At 37.7% G+C, this 12,581-nt stretch overlaps 2 protein-coding genes across 3 annotated transcripts in view; both read left to right on the forward strand.

The window, feature by feature from the left end:
* The window catches only part of LOC129575682 (uncharacterized), a 203,090-nt gene that overhangs the window by 60,695 nt on the left and 129,814 nt on the right, over window positions 1-12,581 (forward strand). The window lies entirely within an intron of this gene.
* Window positions 56-12,581, forward strand: part of LOC129575718 (acetylcholine receptor subunit alpha-like 1) — a 165,887-nt gene continuing 153,361 nt past the window's right edge. Inside the window, exons 1-2 of the mRNA XM_055459668.1 lie at window positions 56-1,162; window positions 1,340-2,031. The gene's annotated coding sequence lies outside the window, so the exon portion shown is untranslated. The remainder of the gene's footprint in view (window positions 1,163-1,339; window positions 2,032-12,581) is intronic.

The following is a 12,581-nucleotide window of genomic DNA, read 5'->3' on the forward strand; positions in this document are numbered from 1 at the left end:
AAATCGCTCGACTGATTCTTCCCGTTTAACGTGAATTTCATTTGAAAAGAGAGTCAAGTAATTTAACTATTTAGAGAAAGAAAAGAAAAAACAGATAAATAAAACATCCGAACATCACGAGATGACAACCGATTTTTTTTTTTTTTTGAAAATTCATCGTTGAATTCGAAGACAAAGTGAAATCAATCGTTAGGGAATTGAGATATAAACAGCGAATTTGAAGAACTCATACGTACGTTCACTTGAATATTTCATACAGATGACGAAAATCCATAATAGCAAAACATTTCATTTTTATTTGTAAGAAGAGAAAAACGTTCATTTTGCCATTTCACAACAAGAGGAAAAATCGAGCATAATCACAGTAACAAGCTCATGTTTAAAAAGCTGTGGCTTTGCATTTCGTGCTTCGATTAAGACAAAAACAAAATAAACGAAGCTCATAGCAATTTAACGTAAAAAATACTACTCATCATATTTTGATATCAAAGAGAGCGAATAGTGTTCAAAGCGCGTGTTGCACATTCCGACAATTTTTTTTGTTTCGCCCAAAGAGTGTGCAAAAAGGTGGTAAAATCATACAATCTGCTTCGGTTTTTGTGAATGAAAATATAAACGGGGAGAAAAAGACAGGAAAAATAAAATTCCAAGGAATTTTACAAACCCAAAGTGTGCTTTGGTAGCAATCAATCTGCCCAAACCGTATGAATGAACGCCCCGTAAAAAAGGTCAATTTATTCGATAAAAAATTCGCTAGCACAAATTTCGAGAGCCAATAAAACCACAGTGAATGGACTGGACGCCGTTGTAGGGCGCAAAGAAAATAAGAATAAATGTAATAATGATCTGTCGTTAAGGGAGGAACAGCATCATCCGGAGATGTCAAAAGTGATTGTGGCATAACAGCCGAAATCCACATAGGAAACACCGAACAGAGAAACGTAAAACGAAGAACATTGTTTTTGAAAGAGCAAACAGGAAAAAAATCATACAAAAAGTGAAGAGCTCCCCGGTAGCACAACCGCATACATACACACACATTGACTCGACAACGAAACGTCGGACGGAATAAGACGAAATTTTGTGTTTTCTTTCTCTCGTTCGTACATTCAACGAATCAACGAAAAATAGCATCAAAAGTGCGGATACAAGCCACATAACGGTACGTAGGACAAATACACACATCCGTGTGCTGAGTGTATTCTGAATTCTCATTCGATTGTTACCTCGTTTTCTTTCACAACACATGATTGAAATAGACTGGTTTTCTTATTTCTTATTTCGTTATTGTTGTTGTTTTTCTTTCTTCTTCTTCTTCTCTTTCACCCACCGTGAGCAGCACAACACACTCTGTGTGGTACTTAAACCAGATAACATTCTACTGGTGATTCGGTCGTTCGTTCGATGTTGCCGTTGCCGTTGCTACTGCTGCTGCCGCTGTTCGCTAACAACACCTCGTCAACATTTTGAAGCTGATGAAAAAGCCGCATTTACGACTTACCAAACATTTTATTAGGCTCTATCACCATTCGGTACCGTTAATAGTAGCTGCTGCACCAGGAGCAATAATACGGGCTAACATCAGCCGTTTTTGAAAAAAAAAACCACACTTTTTTCCTGCTTTGTTCTTGTCGTTATTATTGTTGTTTTTGTTGTTAATGTCGTTGCAAAGAGCGGAAAATAACGAGCGTTTCCAGTATCTATCTCTCTCTTCGTGAACTGTTGAACTTTGGAAATAAAGCGATTTGTTAAGAGAAAAAGAGAGGACAAAAAAACTGTGTGAATTCAAGTGGTTCTTTCAGGCGCAAGTGTGTTCTCAAACTAAAAAAAAAAAACGAACTTTACAGTAAACTCAAACGCTAACTTAAAAGAAATCTACAATGTTATTGTGTTGCAAGTAAAGATAGTGTGAACTTTTCCTCAAACGCATCAGCATCGAGTTCTTATTATTGAACGGTACTGAACGGTATAAAATTTGACGTCTTCACCGCACACATCTCAGCTAATGCAGCTAATGATTATATTTTTCACGTAAGTACACACATTTATCCATTCGATCAATATATTCGTTATTTATTTCGGTGTATTTGGGTGTCTGTCTGTCTGTCTGTGTATACGTGATATGTGTTGAAAACAAAAACTTTTGTACACCAAACATAAATGTTGTACTTCATCCACAAAATATTGGATTTTCCGAGAATGTTAAATGATTTATTGGAAAACGTGAAAAAAAAAAACAAAAAAAAAACGAATAAACCAAACCAATACAATGGAACCTGCGTTTTGGATTGCGTTGGAATCGATTATAACAGTTTTCGGGTGCCAAAAAACTAGTTTTGCTTTCAACACTAATTGATTTGAACGATTCATCGCCGCATGGCGCGCCAGATAAAAGTTGCCGACGTTATGACAAAAATATTTTGTAACACCAAAATCGATATCCATACGTATTTGGAATGAGAAAGCAAGACAAAAAAATGTGAAGAAAAGCCACATTCATTGAAATAATGCTCGCAATGAATTTGATTTTTGTCTGTAGTTGCTGCTGGTGTTGCGACTATTTTACTCATTCTCTCTGCCTCGTGCGTATGTTCGCTGTGGTACTGCTGCTTCGTTCCTTTTCCATGTGTCTTTCACACAGATTCACTCTGCTGTTTGCCCCCGAAGTTGTTATTGTTCGTTGTGCAGAATTCCAGTAAGTCAATATTCTTGGCTCCAAATATTGCAGTATTTCTCTGTTTCGATTTCGACGTTTTTCCCCATTCAATTTGAAGCATTTTATTTTATTTGCTTGTGCCAGGATGGGAACTCTGTAGTTTTTTTTCTTTTGCACTTTGTTGCTTGGTTTTTATCTGTTTCACCCTCGGATCGTACTGTTTTATGTAGTGGCAGCCGAGTTGTATAAATATGATGCTATTTTAAGTTCAGAGTGGCAAGCAAACAGTAGTAGACTTTGACATACATTTTTACCCATAATACACCATATCTTTGGCAATGGCTGAAACGGAACGACACACCAAATGCGTACTTGAGTGTGTATATCAACGCAGAACAGACGAACGCGTTGTTACTTAATACGTTGAAGGAAGAAAAAGTGAGGAAAAAACACAACGACAATATATGCGGCCAAACACTCTTGTGACAGAATAAAAGTCGTATATTTAGTATATAGTGAGTAAAATAGTCGAAATGGTTTTGCAGAAATGCGTGCGAGTCGAAAGTGTAAGATAGGAATATGGAAGAAGAAGAAAAAATATATGGAAAAATACGAGAAAACGTTGAGCACAAGATGACCGTTTTATGCTTACGACATATCATCAACGGCAGCAGCACACAAGGCGATGCTCCTTAATCATACACAGTATGGTTCAGTTTTCTTTGGCTCATTCGCTTCTTTCTGTGTTGCCATATAAAATTTTGCTCGAAATGTTGTCGTCGTCGTCGTCGTCGTCGTCATCGTCATCGTCTGCATTTATTTTTTCCCTTCACTCTGTCTCTCTCCAAGCAGTCGGTCGTTGCTTGAACCTTTTCCATTTTCATGTACTACTTTGATGTGACTTGTGACTCGAAATTTTTTTCTCTCACTCACACACACATACTCTTCATTTCATTTGTGTGCTTTTTCGTTAGCGTTTCGTTTGCATGGCATTCATCCCTTTTTCTTCCGTCATTTCGTTTGGAGCATTTATTTTTGTTTGCACCATACTTTTGATGCTATATGGTGCTGTTGTGTAATACGGAATGCCTTTATGTATGTCCCACCATAAATGTATATTAAAACAGTCATAAATTATTGTTGTTTGTTTGTTTCTAACAGTTTCAATAGCTGTTTCGTTGTTTTGGCTTGGTGCAAGCTTTCTGGCGGAAGATTTTAGTCAGTGGGACTTTTGTCGAAGTTTTGTTCGAATTCGTTTATGCTCATCGCTCTTCGCCGACTGTGTGTTTGTTTGTGTATGTGTGTAAATATGTTGAACCACATTCAGACAAATCCACATTTATCCATTTTCGGGCTTTATTCGTATTGGTGTCGAGACTAAGCTCTGCCTCCCAATGTGCTGTTTGTCGCCGAACGCATTCATCCTGATTTCTCAAAATTTCTTACGTTTTCACATGGCAATTGCAAAATGCGAAAAACATAATCGTGATACCAGCGTAGGCCAACCGAAGTGGAACCCGAAACGATAAATGAGAAATACACAAACACACACAATACAGACGAACAAAGCATCGTCTAGGAACAATAAAAGAGGGAATTTAGAAAAACCAAATACAAATATACCAAAAGCCGAATGCAAATAAATAATGCCAAAAACCGCAATTGCAGAGAAAATCGAGAAAAATTATCGCTGCATTTGTTTTCATTTCTAATCTCTTTATAAATACTAGAATCCGTTGTACTGTCTGTGTGTATGTGTGTTTGTGCCCGAAACACGCGTATAGCCACTATAAAAACAAATTAAGATTCACTGGAATCGCCATTCAAGTTCGTTTTCCTCCATTTGGAGGCAGGGGAGCTGTGAGATGGAAGTGCTGATGCCCATTTTTAGCTAGTTCCGCTTTAAGCTGCAAACATTATGCGGGAATTTGTGTCCGAAATGAAAAATATCCAGTAAAAAGGACACGGTCTACTAGCTTCCATGCCACCAAAACGAATTGTAGCCAAAGAGAGAATGGAAAAAAAACTAGGGGAAACCAAAAGCGACAACAACAAAACAAATCACAAAAAGTATATCGAGAAAATAACAGCGAGAAAAATACACAGATGCCAAAATAGGAGCCGTTTTGCTAGACGACGCATTGGCCAACGAAAATTCCAAGCGATTAAATAGAATGGACAAACAACAGGACTTAAAGAAGAGCTCACTGCATGCCAACAAACACAATAAATGACCAGTCTCATTAACATTTTGCTATTGCTTATTACGATAAAACCGTTATTTCTACAGCTCTATTGTTATCGTGAATTAGAGCTGCGAAGCTTGTTTCGCGCCACAAATTTTCTCCCCTTCTCTCACTCACTCGCTGTACGTATGTGTAGTCGTTATGCGCTAACGCATCTTGCTTTCTCTCGCTCTCTCCGTGGTGCTCCTCAATCAACTTTAAGTTTTGCTTTTTATTCCGATTTTCCACAGTAAAATGCCATATATTTATAAACACATTTCACATGATTTGTTGTTGCTCGAGTGCGATGTTTCATCGTCGTCCAAACCAAACCATTCTCTTTTTTCTCTCTCTCTCTCCGTTGGCTCCAGAGCCGTTGTTTCGCTGCGGTAATGATTCGTTAACCAAACATTGGGATTACATTGCAAACTATCAAAAAAATTAAATTTACCGAGAGGAAAAAAAAATTGTAATCCGAAAATGACTTTTTCACTGCAACATTTTTTTTTTCTGTTGGGTGTATTCGTTTTGCGTCTGCATCGACGCAAAGTATTTTGATTCGTTGCCAAAATTCACGAAAACGCTATAAAGTTTGGATAAGCACCCGACGAAAGAAAGGGAAAAAAACCGAACTGGTAATGAAATGATTGTGTACAGCAATGTGAATGAAAAGTTGATGCTTCATGATCGAGTAGCGAACGATAAGAATGGCGACAAACAGCGAACACAGCGTGCGCGCTAGAAATGAAGAATGAGGGAGAGAGAGAAAGAGGAAACCAATGTGAATACAAGTTGGTTGTCGGTTTGACTTTATCTCCCCGTTCGCCTATCAAACATATATTTTAATTAGATTGAGTTTAAATTTAAATGGAAAACTTATCCATTTTCAGTTTTAAACACTCCTATTCGTTGTGATGCAATTTTTCCAGTTAACACTGTTTTTGTTCTTTTTGCACACCGCACGGACGAGAAAAGAAAAAAAAACGAACAACAACGCCCGACAAAAAAAGTTACACATAAACACACGGTGTCTCTGCGCTTGATAGACTGAATTGAAATTGTGCATGAATTGTGCATCCAATGAATTATGCTCTTCGACACAGCAATAACGGCAGCCAACTTACGTGCAGCGTATAAAAACTGTGCGCAACGCGCCATGCATGACTGTGTGTTTTGGACTTTTTGTTGTTTGTTTGCGATTAAAATTATGCGAGAATAACGACAAAATAGCTGCTGTTGCTGTGTCGTTACTCTTGGGAAACGACGACGACGATGGCGGCGGTGGCAGAAGTGAGTCGAAGACAAAGTTTATTTCGCCGCCATAGTTCATACTTTTTGCTGTTGTGCGAGAGACAGCAACGAGTAAACTAGATAAAACGACGGATTAACTCTTATAAATCGATGCAGCAGCAGCAGCAGCAGTAACGACGCTCTTTGCATCTCTCTGGCGATTCACGCTTTTCTCCCCGAAACTTCGTTCTCGAATTGCGACGAAAGGTAGAGAAAAAAAGAGGTGATGAAAACAACGTTAAAATAAATTGACTCTGCTGAGTAAATAAAACCGTAAATATTCATTCGCCTAGAACACACATACACACAAACACACACACAATTTGCCTCTTGATCCCGGGTGCAACGCACTGGAAGTTATGTGCCGCAGTCGGTTACAACTTTGCTGTATTGTTTCATTTACGCGGTTTATACGTAAAAGTTGATGTGATTTGGATAAAATCTTCTCACACTAAAACAAGATATGAGCCATTCTAATAAGAAATCAAAGTGAAGCAGCCCGGACATTCCTTCTTTGGAATGGTATTTATCAAGACGCCACATTGATGTTTCTTTTCGTTGACTCTATTCCGTCTTGATGCCATTTCAACCAATCGGTCATAAATCAATGCCGCCGTCCAATTTCCGACGAAGTCGAAATGTATCACATAAATTTGAATGAATGAATCCCACTGTCACCAAGACGATAGAGACAATGGATAACAAATTGGGAACGAATATCGTCACATTTTCCATATGCTTTACATTCGATTTTGGCCCTGGAGATCGTTGCGATTGATTGACAGCCTCCGTTATTCCGTTTCTCCCATTTTCCATGCGACCAAAATGACGACAAAAACATACAAAAAAAAAACATGAAAAATCTTGATTCGATTGAATGGATGTTTTACATGAGTTCATGTCCAATAACTTGGTCAACGAAAAGAGAAGGAGGAAAAAACACACTCCAACTATAACAAATTAAATGCTGTCAAAGTGAAATCCCGTAATGAAAAATACATTTCAATATTTGATTGATGACTATTAAGCTGTATCGCAAGAGAAATTGGTTTTGAAAGATTTTGGTCGGCATTATCGTTGTCGGATAGTTTCGGATACTCAGCACTCAGTATGCGTCCATTTGATCTATATCAATAAATTTGAGACATGGATGTGAAGATGCTAAACCAATTCCTTGTGAAATCTTTTTTTCTGCATGGTAAATACACTTTTTTACAAACAGTTCCCTTTACTGGTTCCGATGACCTTTCAATTTTCTATCCCGCACAGAGAGAAAAGTCCTCTTTTCTCCTGAAAAACTTGTAACACATTTCTGATTTTTCTTTCCACAAAAACGAACCAGTGTTATCAGTTGCATTTTGTTTGGGCCGCACAAATATGCTTAAAATGATGATGCGAATTTGAGGGTCGCACAATTTTGTGTCGGATAAATGTGCGCCAACTCTAAAAAACCTTATTGGATTTTCATGTTCAATATAGCGACGATGAGTTTCACTTTTTCAACAGTTTGTAAAAATGTTGTGCAGCCGAATGAGAAAATTCAGGTATCATGGGACTTCAATGAGATGAGAGCTATCTTTTTCTCCGCACATTTGACGCACATAAACACACTTAAGTGTTCCTGTTTTTTCTACTACCGACAACTTGTGATAGGGAAAAACACATCAGAAGCACAACAGCACTTCTCTTTTTCCATTCCGGAATTTGGAGTAAAGCGACAAGTGCATTCGACATACGCGGACTGGAGTTAATTAGAAAAATCATTAAATTTGAGAAGCTCCGCACATTTTTATAGCTTTAGTTGTCATATGCGAACGTGATCAATTTGTGATGAAACTTTAATCAAACTGTTGCTGGGTGTGTTTATTTAGTTCATCGACGAACTAATTTCGAACAATAGTGTTTTGTGTGAATTTAATTTCGATGTACGCTTAATTTGGCATCCGGTTCAGGGTGCGTTCCATTTTGCCCATCGTCGAGATAATGACCAAACACAGTGTCGGAATTAAACCAACAATTTCGGAAGTTGTAAGCGAACGAGAAAAAAAATCATACTAAAAGCGACAGTAATCATGGACTAATTGAAGGCTTCGCTGTTATTGTTCCAAATTCAAGGCATTAGTACATTTCAAGTTTTGCTGTACGGCACACAGAAAAAAGCAGATGCTTGGCGGAACCAGCTTTATTTCCGTTTTTTTTTAATATCAACGTACATTTACGAAAACAATACGACCAACTGGCCATTTTCTCTCGGTCTTTCGGTAGAAATGGAGTTTTATTCCTCGTTCATTCGTTCCTATTAAATGAAATGCCGGATTTCATTTTCCTAATTAAAAATTCGGTGGGTTTGCGTGTATTTTTCTTCATTCGGTTGAAAATGTGCGAATTAAGTACATCATTTGGATAAAACAAATGGTACATGAAATCCAGCTTCATTTCCATTAGTTTGTTTCGTTTGTCTTTTTTTTATTTTGAAGATAATGAACATTACTTCCTGGTCAGTGTGGTGTTAGATTGATTTTTTTTCTGATCATCACGCAGCTCTGCCATGTGTTTTTTTTTTTTTCATTTTGGGCCACATAAACAGGCAATGTTTTGCCACAAAACGAAATTGATTTGGGTTGGCATTTGGTGATTATCATTTATTAAGATCGGATCGAGTGACGTACAATGTCACCCCATTGTTAGTGTGCATGCGGTGAAGGGAACGGAGAGGAGTGAAGTTTTCATCACACTTATCAATGTAATTGTATCGAATGTGCTTATTTTTACGATCATTCCATTGGTATCGTTAAATTTCCGGTAGCACAATTTGGTCCCTGACTCAAGTCAGATTGACTGAACTGGCATTCGGCGGAGCGACAAAACAGGCGACATTGCTCTTATTAAATGAATGGCGTCTGTAAGTGTTGTGCTCTGCCGTGGCTGCATATTTTATCCGGTTTGCCTGATACGAATCTGTTTTTAATAAGCAATAAATTTAAACAAAATGCGCTGATGCTTGTCATTCAGCATCAGCAACAACAGCAGCAGCAGCAGCAGCAGCAGCAGCAAATGGCAACAGGAATCAGTCGTACAATCAACATAAAGCCAAAATTTTCTGCGTGAAATTTACGCAAAATGAACAGGGCATTCTCTTTTTTTCTCGGTGTTATTCAACGGTACTCATTTTTACAAGAAGAATTGCGCGCTTAAATCACAGCTAATGTGCATTTTCCTGAATAAACTTCGTAATCAGAAGCCTATCTTGAATTTAAAATCACACAAGTAAGCAAAAGTGAGCCTACGACAGGCCAATGCTCTATTTAGTGTATGAGAGGAGAAAAAAAATGCAATCATCGCAAGCGATACCATTTTTTCTCAGGAATATGTTTGTTTTTCTCTTCTTGAAAGCAACAAGAAATGCGTCATGAAATTCATGGCAAGGGGCTGGCCATTCAATCAAATGCGCCAAATAGCAAAAGTTTTTTTTTCCTGAAAGCGAAGAAGGAAACATGTTTTTTTTCTCCCTTTTTATAAATTGAACATCTTCTGAAAGCATCAGTTGAAGAGAAAACCAATTTCACAAGAGTCTTCTCGTGCAAACGCATTTGAGCTTGAACTCGTTTTCCAAGTCGAATGAATCATTCGGTTTTGTTCGATGTAATCCCCTCGTTTAATCGATTATATTTGTGCCTTTTGTCGGTGATACACAAGAATTTTTATCGTCATTCATAAAAAAACGTAACTTTTTCGCCATTGTTTCGTTTTATTTTCTCCCTTGCTCCCTCTCTCTCTCTCGCTCGCAACACAAAAGCATCATCACTCGAGTAGTACACATATCATTCAGTCTAGGCCGAGACCATGTGGAGCAGCTCTGATATACACAGCACACGGGAATCATTGCTCATTTCGCTATATACTAGGGGGATTTCACTCTATGCGAATACTGCTATTCGTACGAATGCGCGAATACTTTGCCATGCATTTGAATATAAACACTCGCAAATACTGATATTCGTGCCGAATATTCGCATTCGTACGAATAACCATTTAATGTATCTATACGGCGCATTAGCAAATACGTCCGAATATTGCTGCGCGAATGCGAATGCACTTGACAGATCTATATTGATTTGTTGTGTTAATCGTTGCGACTACATTGTTTACATTAGTTCACCAAAATGGTAAATAGTTATTTCGATACAAATTTAATATCAATTTAAGTTGTGTTTTGTATTTTAGGGACTGGAAAATGTTATTTTCAAATTAGAAAAATATTTGAATGTAAAAATTTCGGCCGATATTATTAAAATCCTGGAATTCTGTGCATTTGAAAATGAATCATCTCTAATGTCCATTGACAACGATGCTATTATGGATATCGAGAACTATGTCATTGAAAACCCAGAAATTCTCAAAGAAACATCATACGAGAATGTGAATCATTTTAAATTTAAACCGGGTCACCGATTGCTTATCATCCAGTTGCCACAGTTAATCAAGAATTGTAATCAAACGGAAACAAATTTGCAAAAAATCGGACACCTGCGACCGCAAATGCTTGTATTCAACGTAGCTAATGCGCTTTCTGTATTAAATCCAGAATGTGTGAGAATTAATTGTAAAATTTCTGGTAGAGATTCACCTAATGCACGTTGTAATTTTTCAAACACGTCTGACATCTTTCCACATGTTTGACTGTGTTTGACACTTCATCGCAACTGAGCGCATTCGCGACGAATACATGTGCGAGTGTTTCAATACGTTTCATATGCGGAGTCGCGCGAATGCTCGCGCGGCAGTACGAATACATGGTGCGAATGCAAATACTTATACTGTTTTTTGCGAATGCAGGATTCGTACACGAATGATCATGTATTCGAATGCGAGTGAAATGCCCCTAGGCTATATAATGCCACAAAAATGCGAATGAATGCCGATATTTGCGTGGTCTTGTATTTATCCACCAAAACACATTTGTAATTCAATGCCAACTAAACTAAATTATATTCATGTGATTTTATGATCGGTGTGCGCAACGATGATGTTTCTTTTTACTTCGCATTTTTTTTTCATTGTCGCCTGCATATCGGCTTGTCATCGCTTGACGTTCCACACAATTTTAACAACAGCCAAATTGTGTGAATTCTTCAAACAAATGACACCCAAGAACGACGAAAAAAAACAAAAGCACACACTGCCAAATATTGAAGACAATGTCGTGTCACTGCATAAAAATGGTGAATCTGCTCATTCGCCCTCTCATATCATTTTCTCGCTCTTTCTCGGCATTGACGTTGCTTCGTCAGTTTCGATTCACGAGTATTTTATCACTCTCGCTTCAACGCATACTCATTTATGACTAAAACGCGAGAAAAATTGTTGTTGTTTTTTTTTATCGGGGGAGAAAATAAAAGTACGTGTGGAAGCTTGCAATATTTATAGCAGCAAACATGGAACATTTTCATTTCACAACAAAGAAAATCGCATTTAAATTGCGCTGTGTGTGTATGGCACACACAAAAATGATAACGCAGATGAGCCCAGTAAAAAAAGGACACTACAAAAACAGTGTTAACGTTGCAATGCCATTATAATGTATTTTTTCCCCTTCTTTCTCTCTCCCTCTCGGTGAGTCGAAGCTCACAGGGAATTTGCATATTTGAATAAATTTGGCAATTTCCTTTAGTCAAAACGAGACACAAAAAAAACCGACGTAAATCCTTGCAACTTTCCTTCGTTAGAAGGTTTGTTTGCATAGCGACGAACGTCAATTACTTACGTGATTTTGCATGTAAAATTTTTTAATGAGGCTACGAGCGATGAATGCTCTAATCAACGAATTCGGTCAATACTAAATTCACATTTACCACACCAATTTCAGGCATCGATCAGAAAATGTGCCTGTTGTTATGTGGTGAACTGTTGCGGGTCCAACGCAAAGTGTTATTTATGTCAAACTTCAACGCTGTGAACGAAAAAAAAGTAGATGTAACAGTTGTGCCATAAAGTTTAACATTTCAGCACTCGTGCTCTCACTTTTTCCGACAACGAATAAAGCGCCCAAAAGAAGTGAAATGATGTCCAAGCATCAAGAAGGAGAAGCGGAAACAAAATAATGAAACACAAAACATCCAAATAAATAAAGATGTTCTGTATCTAGATGCTGGTGTCTAGCCCGTAGATACTTCATTTATGTATGCGATGAAACCATCGAATACCTTTACCAACCTTCACGGTGTAATTCATGTTTACCAATTTTGTCCCTTGTGATTTGAATTGAATTTTTCGTCACCATTTTTTTCTTTTGTATTTTATGTTCGCTTGTAATGCCATGGCCTCCATTGTGGCTTGTTAACGGCATACGAAAAGCGTCTATGTACATTTTTTTTTTTATCGAATGTCTCTTTAAAATTTCGCATCACACG

This window comes from Sitodiplosis mosellana, unplaced genomic scaffold (genome assembly GCF_009176505.1).
Source record: "Sitodiplosis mosellana isolate CC-2019 unplaced genomic scaffold, AAFC_SMos_1.0 Smas_scaffold_1, whole genome shotgun sequence".
NCBI classification, from domain to species: domain Eukaryota; kingdom Metazoa; phylum Arthropoda; class Insecta; order Diptera; family Cecidomyiidae; genus Sitodiplosis; species Sitodiplosis mosellana.